This window comes from Ambystoma mexicanum, chromosome 2q (genome assembly GCF_040938575.1).
Source record: "Ambystoma mexicanum isolate Mex_15411 chromosome 2q, UKY_AmexF1_1, whole genome shotgun sequence".
Classification (NCBI taxonomy): Eukaryota; Metazoa; Chordata; class Amphibia; order Caudata; family Ambystomatidae; genus Ambystoma; species Ambystoma mexicanum.
In genome coordinates, this window is record NC_090924.1 from 236,010,321 (window position 1) to 236,025,202 (window position 14,882).

A 14,882-nucleotide genomic window follows, 5' to 3' on the forward strand; every position below is an offset into this window, starting at 1 on the left:
CAGGCCTCAGCATCCAGCAAACCTAACCAACTATCAACAGCCGGGCGAGCTGTTTGAATTCCCTGCCCAGAACATTGCCGGGACCAGTAGCAGTGTCCAGGAGCCGTGCAGATCAGCGCTGTGTCCGGAGAAAGCGGGACCAGGAGCCGTGCAGACCGGTGCTAGACCAGACCAGCAGAACCCAAGATCCAGGAGCAGTGCCGGTGACCCAGAAAGCAGAGCTGTACTCAGAACCGGAGACCAGATCGCTGTGAAGTGCTGTGCGCAGTGACCGGATCCGTGACAAAGTCGCCTTCCTGTCCAAAATCTCTTGTGAGTACTCCGCAAAACTAAGAACATATCCCTTAGTTTAATATAAGATAATTCAATCTATTTAACCTAAGTAGAACTTTCACCTGTCATTTTCTAGCTGCAAGCTGTAACCTGTCGCTTTGAACTTTTAAAATTTCAAATCCGAAAAACAACCTTCACAAAATCGTTCATAACTCTGTAACCGTTTGTGCTAGGAACTTGGTTTAACTTTCCTCCGAAAGCTTAGAATCTCAGCTTTTCACTCCATATACTCCTGCCGTAATCACGATTCACGCACTCGTGAATTTTTGCCGCGATTTGCGATTTGGCCTGATTTCAGCCACCTGTAAAAATCAGCAGCTTTTGCCTGAACTGCTAAAATTTCGTTTGCCTCTTAAGAACCATCCCTGAATCATTGCTACAGTGAGCCTGAACTAATATTAACTAGATACCACTCACCCTGAACCTCCTGAAGGGAATTAAAAGCATTTTCAGCATATTTCTCACTGCATTGTCACCATATTCAAAGCATTGTGCCTGTGTTTCAAAACTCCTATCTGTTGTATAAGCTGCTGGGGGGGAATTGAACTGAATTCTATTTGATTGCATTCCTAAGAACTGTGTGCTCTCATCTTCATCTCCTTACATTGCATAAAGGGGGGGGTGAATTGTCCAAGAAAGTGATTACATTGTCTTTTGCTGAAAACCTATCAAGTTATTTTCTGTACTAAATTTCCATTCCACATTGCATCTATTTGAAACCATAAAAGTATTGTTGCTATCTTATCCATCCTATACCCACTCATCATTGATTATAAAGAAGTGTGCTAGTGCCAGACTATCCATTATTGATTACTGCTCAGATTAAGTGTGGTATTCAATTATTAATTTATTATAAAGTGTTATATATATATATATTGTTTACATTCTCAAATAAACCTTTTAAACTTGCAAAACAGATCTACTTCTTGGCTCAGTGGGGTCAGGGGGATTCTAAGAGAGGGGTGTTATACAGGGGTTGTCATCCAGAATATGAACGTGGACATAAAGATATATCAATAAGGGTTTTTCATTCAGTATCCCAGGATAGGCATTGACTTGGCTGTAGTGCTGGATTGAATCTTCTTACAGGTTGGGGGCTCGAGCTGGACGTCTGGGTTAGATCTATCACTTGTGCAGATTAATACAGTGTGCCAGCTGACCAGATACACATATCCGGTCGGATCACCACGCTGTGTTACGTTGTAAAGCACTCCTCAAAGGAAAGCTCTAAGGAAAAGGTCTGTTTTGCAAAAATAAAATACAAACTTCTGTAAGTCAGAAAGGAACTCAAATTCCAGAATGAGGACCTTGATAGATATGAAAATAGCCAGAGAGCACTTCTTACATAAGCTATTTGTGAGAGGTGAGTGGACTCATCAGGACCAGACGGTCTGGTTGCAGGCAATCGCACCCCAGATCACTGAAACAGGGTCAGATATATCGAGAGACCAGGGTCCCTTACATGTGGCCCTGAGTGAACTATATATGGCCCCTAAGGCCAAGGATGAGCACAACAAGATTGCCAGGGTAGCGGCATATTTATATTTACATATGGGAGCCATGCAGGACAAATGTGCTGAAGGCCAAGATCTGGCGAGTAGGCAACTGTTGGCATTACAGAAGGCCCAATCTGATCTGGACTCTTCTGAGCAGAGGCTGCAGAGGAGCCAGGAGTCAGAAAATGATAGTAGGCAGTATATCATTAAAATAAAAGAGGACATGGTTATACTGCAACAGGAAAAGACAGACCAGGATACCAGAATTCTGGCTTTGCAGAAGGAGCACCAAGACAGTTTGGACTCCTTGCTGCAGAGCAGGAAAAAGCTGGAGCAACAGATCAATTTCAACAGGGCATGCACAGAGCAGGTAGCCACCCTGCAAATCCAACTAGACAGAGAGAAAGAGGAAAGCAACAAATTGATTTTGAAAGACCTGGATACCCAGGCAGAGTTTGATGAAGAACGCCAGAATGCTGGTGCCTTTCAAAGGCAGAGGGACGACCTGGTGTCACAAATGCAGGCTCTTGGTCAGGAAAGGGATACCTTAGGCCAGGAAGTCTGCCACTTAAAAAGGAAAATGGAAGAAAATCACCTGGCCCTCCAGGGACTGGGTGACCTCCAAAAAGAACACCAGAACTTGTTAGAGCACACCAGGAGGGTGGAGGATGCTCTGGCAAGAAAGGAGCAGGCCAATAGGGACACAGCTCAGGAACTAACCCTCCTGCAGCAGAGACGGGCCCAGTACTCCAGGACCAATCAGGAAGCACAGAGAGAAAATGAGGCTCTTTGTCAGCACAATGATAGGCTCCAGCAACAGGTAGCGATGCAGGAGAGACTGATAGAGTCTAGTAAGGCCTTAACTGAGGAACTGAAAGCGCAGGCTCTTGCATTGCAACAGGGAACAGGGGTGGATAGAGATGAGGTTTGCTGGGAGAGGGAGACTCCTGAGCATAACCTCAGGAGCCCTAGTACCAGAGGCCTTCATATCTCTCAGTTCCTGGACTCTGCCACCCCCATGTCCCCTCGCGCACATGAGCCCAGGGCCACGGGGTTGGCAGATTACTATCCAACCAGAAGTATGGGGCTCATAGGCTAGTACCTCCCAGGAATGGAGGGGCGGGCATCCGGGTATGGGCACCCAAGCACAGTGTAATTTAGTGGGGAACCCCAGGAGAGTAGGCCCATTAAGGGCATCCTGAAAACTTCTGCCCAGTTAGGTCAGTGGGGTGGGGGGTACCTACCAAATCCTGGCAGCAAGGAGGAATCTGAAGACTCCTCTGAACGGCGCAGGACACAGGAGACCAGGTCCCCACATTCTGCCAGCCATTCCCAGGTTCGCAGAATCCGGGAAAACCTGGAAGATCAGACAAGAACCTCTGGGAGCAGTGCCTCTGAGTCAGAGGATGAATGGACCATTTGGTAACCCGAACCAAAAAGGCCAATAAGGCAAAAAGGGCCTTGCTTAAGGACCCATTGAAGCAAATAAAGGCAATAAGGAGTGTCATCACGCCTTATCATAAGAACGCCAAGTATTCCGTTTGGGAACACTTGGAGCTCTATGAGCAAACGATGGAGACTTTTCATTTGAAGGACAGCAGTAGCTGCATCCAGTACGTCAAATGGACATTCTCCCCAGAATACTCCAGTTTCTTTGCGGGGCTGGAGGACCAAAATCATTTAAGATGGTCCACCTATAAGGCAGCCATCTTGAAACATTTTTCTGTTCACAGAAATCCTCAAGAGGCTCGCAAGGCAGCCTACAATTTGAAATGTGGGGAGGATCAGGCCCCACAAGAGTTTGTGCAAGAATTAAAACGTGCTTTTGCGCAGACCACCAGAAGGGTGTGCACGGATAGCAGAGAATTTATCAATACGTTTTTCCATGCCTTACCCAAATACATAATGACCCAGCTCGTGAGAGATTTTCATGAGAAAAGATCTTTAGACTGGGTCATTGAACAGGCTACCCGGATCTATGAGGTGCAGAAGCCTATCGAAAATAAAAATAACGCGCCGAAAAACCCCAAAACCAACAGCACCCCGGCTGCTGCGAAGGTGGCAGAGGTAAAGGTTGCCCCCGTTTTAGATTTGGAGATGGGGGGCCTAAAAACCTGCCTGCACAAAACAATTCACAGCCCAGAAGGCCCTCGGGCCAGTCACAGACAGGGAGTCGAGGAGGTAGTCCCACAAATGGGGTCCCCCGCTCCCCTGACTATGTAAGTCCCCGCTACAAGGGAAACCGACCAATCTTGGGTTATGTGTGGACTCTTCCAGCCCAAGGGGGGGGGTCCAGCCAAGCACCTAACCCAGGGAACTTCCCTCCCAACTTCCCACAGGAGGGCAGAAATTCTCCAAATCCTGGGCAGAACTTTTTCCCCAGGTATCCACCCAATTTCCAACTCCAAAGCCATCCATCCTTCTTTCCCCAATTCCCTGAGCCCAGACAACCTAATCCGGGAGAGGGGAGGCCAAGGGTGGAGGGGTACCAAAATCTTCGCAACCAGGGGTACTACCAGAGAAGGGATAGCTACCCTTCCCGGGATCAGCCCAGGGGAGAAAATAGAGCCCCGTATCAGCCTGAGCGGGTTTCCTAGTTAGAGCGCCAGGTCCAAAATATGGCACGGGATCTGGGTCACATACTGAGGGCTCAACAGAACCCTCAGATGAGCATGCCACCACAGAATGCCCCAAACTCTGGACCTGGTGCTCCAGAACAATGACGGGGGAAGCACCCCGATAACACACCGGTTCCCAGGGAGGAGGCACAAGGGAAAGGGGGGTGTAAAGCCTTGGAGGAAGCTTCCTTCCCAACTTGTAAACAGTCCCTGGAAAACCAGAAAACGGAAACAAAATCTCCTGCCCCTGAAAGCCTGCCTCCTAAGGAGCAGAGAGGGGGTAGGAGAAACAAAGGACCCAAACAGACCCACTTTGTGGAGGAGGTACAGGTCTTCCCATTTGAGGGAGAGGGATCCTCAGAGGATCCTGGGGAAAGGATCTTCTCCTTTAGAGATGGGGGAACTCCTCCCAAGGAAAAACGGTTCCCAAGGGATGGCAATTCAGACTGAGGAGATATGGAGACTGAGCTACCGCCGCCCATCATCTCATCCCAGAACCCACAATACCGAAATCCCCTGGTTCAAACCCATCCTGATGACTGCCTCCAAAAAGGGCGGGGCGGCCCAGAACCGGAACCAGGGGAACCCACAATGGCTCTGATCTCCAGTTGCCAACTTTTTCTTTCAGATTCCCAAGGCTCTCCACAGAATTCTGCTCAAATCTCTTTGCTAGCAATGTCCAAAACCAGAAAGTTAGCCCACCAGTTGTCCAAAAATGTGCATTATCTGTGCCCCCTTGAGGAGAAGGAGGGAAGATACTATGCCCAGGTACAAGTACAGGGGCAGGGTACAATTTTGGCACTAGTGGACACTGGATCCCAAGCTACCCTTCTGTCCAAAAGGGCCTTTGAGGAACTAAATGCAGGAAGGGGGAGAATTACCGTATTCCTCTCACCTCTCTTCCTGGACAACTGCAGAACTTTGACGGGAAGGAAATTCCTGTCGAGGGGACTGCAGTCTTGGACATTAAAATTGGGCGACACAAGTTGAAACACCCGGTCATAGTAGTGACTGCAGAGGCCACCCCTTGTTTACTAGGGAATGACCTCCTGAGAAGGTTGTCACCCCTAATAGATTGTGTAAACAAGGTCCTCTGGACCCAGACTAGCCAACCAATAAAATTAAAACAGAGTTTCAACCATGTTAGTTTAAACGGCACCTGCCACATGGTTGAACAAAAATCTGACCAAGTAGAATATCACTTCCAGAACAACCAAACTCCAGACGTGACGGTAATAGCAGTAGGACAACAGACTGGTGATGGGGGGTCCTCTCTATTTCTGAAAATCAACCTTCCTTCCAGTTTAAGGTGGTATTCCACACTGGAAGGAAACACCCTGAAATTCTTTACTAATCCACAATCAGAAACTCCCACTCCTATCGTCCAGAAAGATGTGAAATCAGCTCAGAGCCTGGCTGATATTCAGCAAATTGGAGAGCAGTTGTTCATCCCTGTCCAGTTAAATGATGGGAAGGACTCTGTTCTCGCTCGAGTGTGTGTGAACAACGGTAAGAGCTTCATCAGCGAAGCCATGTTCCGCCAACTCCCAAAAGCTCCAGCCATTCCCACATTCAAACTGATAGACAAATGGGAAATGGACCTGGAAGCACATAATTCCAAACCTCTCTTGCCAAGCAGGTGTATGCTCAAAATCTCCATTGGCAACAAGAGCATAGTCCATAATTGTTGGGTCGTGCGAGACGTCACTGCCACCTTTTACTTAGGCAGTGACATTCTTAATCGCTTTGCCATTAGTTTGGACCTAATAAACTTCAAAGCTTGGTCCCGATTAGCGGATAATCCCATGGGCTTTGATGATCCAGAAAAAGCATTTAGGTCAGCTCAATTGCTACCTTATGCAGTTGAAATTCAGATCAAAGAGGAAGTCACCATCCCCGAAAGGACCCGACAATTCTTCCTGGAAGTGAAAGTTAAAAGAGGACAAAAATTGCAAAACCCTGATGCTTATATACATCTAAATGCTTCTCTCCAACAGCAAGGGTTGGGGGTAAACCCAACACCATTAGTCAACATAGAACATGACACCATTCCAATAGAGGTGGATAAAAGCGACTTAAAGAGTATTACTCTAGCCGCAGGCACCATTATTGGAATGGCGGTTGATGACCGACATTTTTCCATTGATTTAGGAAATTAATTGTTAGGACCAATCCCCATGAACTGTTTTGACAGTGAGGGCAATACAACACCAGACAGGATTTTTACCCGGCATGGGGGGAACTTCCTGTTGTACACTTCCTGCCCTTATGGTAAGGAAGATGTGACTTGTGACTTCAGGAGGGATGAAGTGATTTTCCAGTTCCATGAGGGTTGCCTTTCCGACCTGAGGCCTCCAGTCCAAATCAGCACTCTGACCAGGGACTTCTCCACCCAGCTGGAGGAGGCCGCTGAGATAGCCAAACCAGAAGTCTTTCCAGGCTTTAGGCAGATGGTGGAAGAGAGAGTCAACCTAGCTGATGCCTGTGTGACTCTGGAACAGAAGCAAAAGTTGAAACAAGTTTTCTTGGATTTCCAAGATCTCTTTGCGGTAGACTCATATGACTGTGGTCGCACCGACATCCACACAACAACAATTCCCACGGACCCTGGAATGACTCCAGTGTTTGTGAAGCAATATCGTTTGCTTCTCGCATCCATGAGGTCCCTCACTGAAATAATTAAGAACCTTGAGTCCCGGGGAATAATTCGTCCAATACACAGCACCTTCAATAATCCGGTGCTGGGAATATTGAAGCCAAACGGCCAGTGGAGACTCTGCGCCAACCTCAGGGAGCTCAACAAACGGGTCCATACTTCCCGATGGCCTCTGCCCTACATTGACCAAGGGCTGGCCCAGATCCAGGGGTCACAGGTATTCACTGCAATAGACCTGACCAATGGATACTGGACTGTGCCTGTCAGTAGGGAGGACCAATACAAGCTGGCTTTTACCTTGGGGGGCCAGCAGTACACATGGACCCAGACTCCCTTCGGATACCTCAACTCCGGCAATGAATTCAACATTTTCCTACACAAGGCCATGCCCAACCTGGGTGCAAGGGGTAACCTGGCTTATGTAGATGATGTCCTCATCAAAGGTTCATCTGTGGAGGAACACATAGTTAATTAATTAGTTAATTACATTTATAAAGCACTCACACAGCCCGCAGGCATCGAGGCGCTGTTACAGGAAGAGTGTTTTTGTCTTAGTTACGTATTTATAACACGCTTAAACACCCAGAGGTTTCTAAGCGCGGACCCGGGGATCGAACCTGTGTTGCTTCATGTCGTCTTGCTTCCAAGACGCGCACGCTGCCACTGAGCTATCCTCCCGGGACAGAGCGGAGATCCGTTATGTTCTGACCCAGTTGAGGGCTGCCGGAGCAAAACTTTCCTTTCAGAAAGCACAGTGGTGTAGAACCCGTGTTAATTTCTTAGGGCATGAGATTACTCCTCAGGGTCTCTGTCCCCAGGAAAAGAAAGTGGAAGCACTTCAGAAAATGAAAGACCCCACAACCCTGCGGGAACTAAGGAGCCTCCTTGGACTGACTAATTACAGCAGAAAGTTCATTGAGGGCTACGCAGAGATCACCAGACCCCTGATTCATCTCCTGAAGGGGGAGGTCAAGTGGGAATGGGGTCCAGAACAAGCCGAGGCAGTAAGACAACTCAAAAGAAGCCTCTCACAAGCGCCCTGCCTAGCTTACCCTGTCAGAAACAAGGAGTTCTTCCTGGAGACAGGGTTCTCTAATACATGCTTGACGGCAGTATTATACCAAAAGCATGACAAGGTCAATAAAGTAATCTCCTATGCGAGCAAAACTTTATCCTCTGTGGAGGAAAAATTCAACGATTGTGAGAAGGCACTCCTGGCAACGGGTTGGGCATTGAAGAATTACCGCCCGTTTATCCATGGGGAACACATCATAGTGGAGACTCCACACCAGCCTCTGCAATATTTCCAAAGTGACAGAATCCGGGCCAGGAATGTGAGTAATTCCCGAATTACTTCCTGGATTCTGTCAATGCAAGGCTTTCCTGTGGAGGTCAGATATGGCCAAAACAAGAAGAGTCCCCTCGCGCAAGGTCTGGCTGACTTGCATGATTGTGCCAGAGAAAACTGTCTCGAGGATGAAAGTCTAAAAATCAAGGACAACATGGAGGCATACCTTAATTCCCCGCACAAAGACTTTAAAGAAGACAAGTGTGAGGGAATGCCCACTGTCTATGTGGATGGATGCTCTTACCATGTTGACAACGACGGGGAGAAAGAACTGGTGGCTGGCGTAGGGAATGCATGGGTGAAGGAGTTTCCAGAACCCTCCGCTGGATACAAAATTGGTCCCCGAAGTAGTCAGGTGGCAGAATTGATGGCTGTGCAACAGGCCATCCACACTGCTGTCCAACATCAACTCCACAAACTGGTCATAATCACAGATTCTGATTATGTACGGAACGGGTTCGTGGAGCACCTGGTTAATTGGAAAACCAGAGGCATGTTATGTGCTAACAACAAACCCTTGAAACATGGGAAGTTGATCCAAAACATTGATGATCTGGTCACCTCGAATGAGATGACCATCTATTGGAAAAAGATCAAGGGTCATTCCAAAGTAGAGGGACCAGACAAAACCGGAAATGACTTAGCTGATCAGCTGGCCAAAACCGGGGCCATCCAAGGGGATTTAATTGAGATTGAGTCCCTGTTGGGGGAAATCCAGGTCACTGCTATCACTAGGTCCCAGACAAATGCTCACAATGATCTTTCAATTGCACAATGGAGTAAGGAGACCCCTGATGCTGATTTGATTACCGCTCAGAAGGGGGATCCAATAATTGGTAAATTTTACCAACACATTGAGGACCCTGAGAACTTTCCCCTGACGGATACCGATTACAACGGGAAAGAGGACCTTAGAGTGTTGATGAAATGTCCAAAAATGTTCCGGATCCAAGACGGTTTGTTGGTAAGGAAATCCCAATCTGGCCATGATCAGTGGGTGGTTCCTACCTCCTTCCGAAGCCTGATGTTAAGTCACGCCCATGATGCGGCTACCGCCGGTAATAGGGGGTTTCATACAACACTTGAGATCTTAAGAGAGGTTGCCTACTGGCCACACATGGGCCAGGACCTCAACCAATATTTGAAGGGTTGTCTTGTGTGTGCACAATTTCAGCCAACATCCCTCACACACCGGGCGCCTCTCCAAAAGAGGGGAATGACACTCCCATGGTCAGATTTACAAATCGACTTTGTAGGCCCCGTGATTCGCTCCGCTAGGGGGAATAAGTACATGTTGACTGTGACATGCTTGTTTACCAAGTGGGTGGAATGTCTCCCAGCCCCAAACTGCAAGGCAGAAACGGCAGCTGCCTTGATGATTAACCACATCTTTTCCCGTGTTGGTCTACCTCAAAGGATTGAGTCAGACAGAGGTAGCCACTTCACCAGTGAAGTGATGACAAAGATGTGGGAGATACTGGGGGTCAAGAGAAAGCTACACATTGCTTACAGGCCAGCTTCTTCTGGAGCAGTGAAACGCTACAACCGGACAATTGTGAGCATCTTAAAAAAGTTTGTGGCAGATTCTGGGCCAAGTTGGGATATCCGATTACCTCTGGTCCTAATGGCCATCAGATCTACCCCTTCATCTGCAACCAAAATGTCACCATTTGAGTTGATGACTGGACGCAAGATGGTGCTTCCTCAGCATTTGCTCTACAGAACCCAAGAGCAAATGTTGATAAATGCCTCCACAAATCATGAGTATGTGGAGAATTTAAGGAAACACCTTCCACATGCTTTTGCCTATGCTCAGCGGAATCTAGAAAGATCAGCCGAGAGTATGAAGACCCACTATGACCTGAAAACTTCCAGGAAGGAATATCAGGTGGGGGACCGGGTCTATCTATACAATTTCCAAAGGAACCAGGCCAAACAGCGCAAATTTTTGCCTACATGGAAGGGACCCTTTGAGAAAATGTAGACAAGATCTCCCCTGTGGCCTACAAGATCCGCATCCCCAAAGGCGGTTTGGTAGAGGGGGAAGACAAGTGGGTCCACATAAACCAGTTGAAGTGTTGCCATCCCAGGCACACTTTGCAGCAACTGGAGGAGTCCTCTGTAATCCCAGAGGGTACCGCTCCAGAGTAATTCAATTCCAACCCTAAAATATCCTACATATAACCTATCAAATTCTGTGTTTCTCAAGTTTATGTGTTCCTGTCTCTTAAATTAAAAAAATGTGCATGTTCATATCTGTTGAGTTCTAAAATAGATAGGCCACCCCACTATATCAATCGTCGGGGAGAAATGTCCATGAATAGGTATTGCCGCTTTTGCTTTGTCGTCCTAGGAGAAAGAAAACCTGGAGACTGGCCAGGGAGGACGATCCGGAGACCGGGAGCAGAGACCCAAGGGGCCCGGGGTACCGCCCAATATTCCCATCAGGACCGGCGAGGAGAACCGATCGATCAGTACCGGATGGAGGAAAAGATACTGACCTGTGCCATTTGAAGAATTGGAAGAAGCTTATGCGGACATACCAGTGCGTGGGTCATAACCTTCTGTGCACCCGACTCCCCATCGACTCAAATTCAAAGTGCAGTCGCGTGGGGGGGCTTTGTTGGATGTCCTGACCCACGTTTGAGCTATCATGCTTCAACATTTGGTGCTGTGGGCTTAGAAAATCCAAGATGGCCAAAAAGCCCACATGTACTCCAGAATAGGAAAACTGTGCAGTATTGGCATGGAAAACATCATGATGGCCAGAACTTTCCAGAAAATGCACAGGGAAATGCAGGAAGAATAGGCTGCCACCCATTTTTGCCTATGTTGTGAGAACAGGAGGGCACTGCCTAAAACCACCATTGGGCTACCCACACAGTAGCCTGAAACCATTGCAAAAGGGGCAATGCTGATTGCCAAAAGCAACTCACAACTATTGGGAATTCATTCCTTCAACGGGCACAAAATTATTTTACTGCAGAACCACACCAGTGCCATGTGCTGAACCTGGATAATACACTTCCATGTAAAATCTCTTGTTTGGAATGCATTCATTCAAGACTGATCCAAAAAATGGACGCAGTACCGATAAATACCGCAAGGCGGCGCTAGCGTTCTAAACTCTGACAGGGAAACTGCATGTCAGGAGTTGCAGGAGAGGCCTTTACATCAAAGGCTGGGAGTTAATTAAAATCTTAACCACATGCTGTTCCCAGAAGACAATCTGATTTGATTAACAGGCCAAAAGGCTGGGAAACCTCTCACCTCCAGAGATTCACACCAGGAGTTAGAATCTCACATGACCTCTTCATTGATAGAAGGCAGACTGGCTGGTAGCCTCCTGGAGACCACACAATAGGCTCTTGCACTTGAATAGAATATGTTGATTTTGACTGTTTCCTGTCAACAAAGGCCTGCCTGCCAGCAGAGGCATGGTTTCTGACCCACCCAAGTTTCTAGGAGGAGGAGACTAACGCTCTGAGAGCTGAATTGCAGTAAAAATACAGTTTATAAAAATACTGATAACTCTTTGTAATCAAATGACAGGAATGTATAACTTTGAGCGCCTTAATTTAAAAAATGTACCTTCGATTCAAGCCCAAACTCCAATTTGTATGATGTTCTGGGGCAAAATCCCGCTATTTATTGACACCACAGACACTGTATTTAAGCTAGAGATATGGGAATTTATTGGAGTAGGTATGTAATAAGTTGCCATTTTTGAATGCAAGCCCTCAGGAAGAGCAGATTTGGGACAGAGACTACCTCGTGTGATAGGTAATATGTACATGCAATGACAAACCACTATGTATTTGAGAAATGTGTATTTTGATCAAATATAGATTTGTGTGAAATTTGACAGGGGAGTGTCCTTTCTGCAGGCCATATAATGACATCGCTCTGACACTCCACTTCTTTCCCCCAATCAAGAGAGAAAGGAAAGCTTGATAAATTGAGAGAGGGGCTCGATTAGTGATGCTGCGCACACACCCACTTTCAAAACATATAAAAGGAACATTGAAACCCAGGTGGAGGATTTTGAAATCCATTTGCTGCAACGTGCTCTGCCGGACCACACAACATCCAGAAGGCACCAGATCCAACACTTAGACTTTAAAACTCCAAAGAACTTGATCCAGAACTCAAAGTAAGGGCCTAAACCCACAGACTGGGAACTCTTCTCAGCAGGCCTCAGCATCCAGCAAACCTAACCAACTATCAACAGCCGGGCGAGCTGTTTGAATTCCCTGCCTAGAACATTGCCGGGACCGGTAGCAGTGTCCAGGAGCCATGCAGATCAGCGCTGTGTCCAGAGAAAGCAGGACCAGGAGCCGTGCAGACCGGTGCTAGACCAGACCAGCAGAACCCAAGATCCAGGAGCAGTGCCGGTGACCCAGAAAGCAGAGCTGTACTCGGAACCGGAGACCAGATCGCTGTGAAGTGCTTTGCGCAGTGACCGGATCCGTGACAAAGTCGCCTTCCTGTCCAAAATCTCTTGTGAGTACTCCGCAAAACTCAGAACATATCCCTTAGTTTAATATAAGATAATTCATTCTATTTGACCTAAGTAGAACTGTCACCTGTCATTTTCTAGCTGCAAGCTGTAACCTGTCGCTTTGAAATTTTAAAATTTCAAATCCGAAAAACAACCTTCACAAAATCGTTCATAACTCCGTAACCGTTTGTGCTAGGAACTTGGTTTAACTTTCCTCTGAAAGCTTAGAATCTCAGCTTTTCACTCCTTCTACTCTTCCCATAATCACGATTCAAACACTCGTGAATTTTTGCCGCGATTTGCGATTTGGCCTGATTTCAGCCACCTGTAAAAATCAGCAGCTTTTGCCTGAATTGCTAAAATTTCGTTTGCCTCTTAAGAACCATCTCTGAATCATTGCTAGAGTGAGCCTGAACTAATATTAACTAGATACCACTCACCCGAACCTCCTGAAGGGAATTAAAAGCATTTTCAGCATATTTCTCACTGCATTGTCACCATATTCAAAGCATTTTGCCTGTGCTTCAAAACTCCTATCTGTTGTATAAGCTGCTGGGGGGGAATTGAACTGAATTCTATTTGATTCCATTCCTAAGAACTGAGTGCTCTCATCTTCATCTCCTTACATTGCATAAAGGGGGGGTGAATTGTCCAAGAAAGTGATTACATTGTCTTTTGCTGAAATCCTATCAAGTTATTTTCTGTACTGCATTTTCATTCCACATTGCATCTATTTGAAACCATAAAAGTATTGTTGCTATCTTATCCATCCTATACCCACTCATCACTGATTATAAAGAAGTGTGCTAGTGCCAGACTATCCATTATTGATTACTGCTCAGATTAAGTGTGATATTCAATTATTAATTCATTATAAAAGTGTGATATATATATATATACTGTTTAATTTTTTTTCAAATAAACCGTTTAAACTTGCAAAACAGATCTACTTCTTGGCTCAGTGGGGTCAGGGGGATTCTAAGAGAGGGGTGTTATACAGGGGTTGTCATCCAGAATATGAACCTGGACCTAAAGATATATCAATAAGGGTTTTCATTCAGTATCCCAGGCTAGGCATTGACTTGGCTGTAGTGCTGGATTGAATCTTCTTACAGCGAAATGCTGACACCAGCGCCAATGTCTTCCTTGTTGTTGAAGAGGCGGAAAACACAGAGTGACTGGTTCGGTGCCGTATAACAGGGAGCTTCGGTTGATCTGACCCTTCGGTTGCTGTGAGGCCTTCACAAAGGACCAGAGGATAGGAGACTCCAGTTCTGTGTCTGATCTTCTGGCTTAGAAGATCCATTGCAGAGTGGTTTGTCCTGGTCCAAAGCACTGGTCACTCCCGATGTTCCCCTGGAGTGGTCAGGTGACAGATCTTCTTTCTGTCTTAGATGGCTCCTTCTTTACTTCAGGCTGAGGGCCTTGGATGGTACAACTGTCACAAAGGAAGTCCAACTGAGAATCTTCAGAGAGTCTCTTTGGCCTTAAAGCATCCTTGAAGCTCTGAGGGAATTCTGTTGAACGGGTGTGAGACTCCTTCTTTTTAAAGACACAAGTCCTCAGGTGATTGGTCTAAAGATGGCCTGCTTTAGGGGAGCCAACCCTGCTCCTGGATGGAGTGGACTTTGCCCTATTGATCTTGCACCCAAAGTGCTTTGCTCCAGAGGAAGTGGAGGAGATTGCAAAGGGAAAGAGAGAAAGTGAGAAACAAGATGGTGGAAGGCTTCTTCCAGTGTCCAGAGCACTTGTGCCGCTCCTATTCCCACCCCCTTGCAGCCTAGTGACAACAAAGATTTTTAGATATGGAGCACTCTGATGTGAGGCTACTCCTCCTAAATTGGTGTACTCCTTTGATACCTGGGTCCAGGACAGCTGCCTGCTGCTGATTACGGGCCCTCCCAAAGAGAATAAAAGAGAGTCTGGGTCC